The sequence below is a fragment of the Apaloderma vittatum genome, unplaced genomic scaffold (assembly GCF_000703405.1).
Source record: "Apaloderma vittatum isolate BGI_N311 unplaced genomic scaffold, ASM70340v1 scaffold33701, whole genome shotgun sequence".
In the NCBI taxonomy this organism is placed as follows: Eukaryota; Metazoa; Chordata; class Aves; order Trogoniformes; family Trogonidae; genus Apaloderma; species Apaloderma vittatum.
Window position 1 is genome coordinate 1 of NW_009701325.1, and position 258 is coordinate 258.

Genomic DNA, 258 nt, shown 5'->3' on the forward strand with positions numbered 1-258 from the left:
CCAGCCTCACCCTTCTGCTCCCAGCCCTTTGCAGGCTCTGAGGAGCACCAGGAACACTCCTCCGATGGGGAGGGACACGTGGGCCCCAGGATCGCGAGACCCCGCAGGAAAAAGCAGCATAAAGACTTCCACTTACCCAGGGGGTGCGTCCACAGCCCCCTTTTAGACAAAGGAGAGTGGCAAAAGCAAACTGAGACGTCTCTACCAGCACCCACCACCACCCTCAGAGCCTGCTAATTATGGCAGGCCGGGCCACGC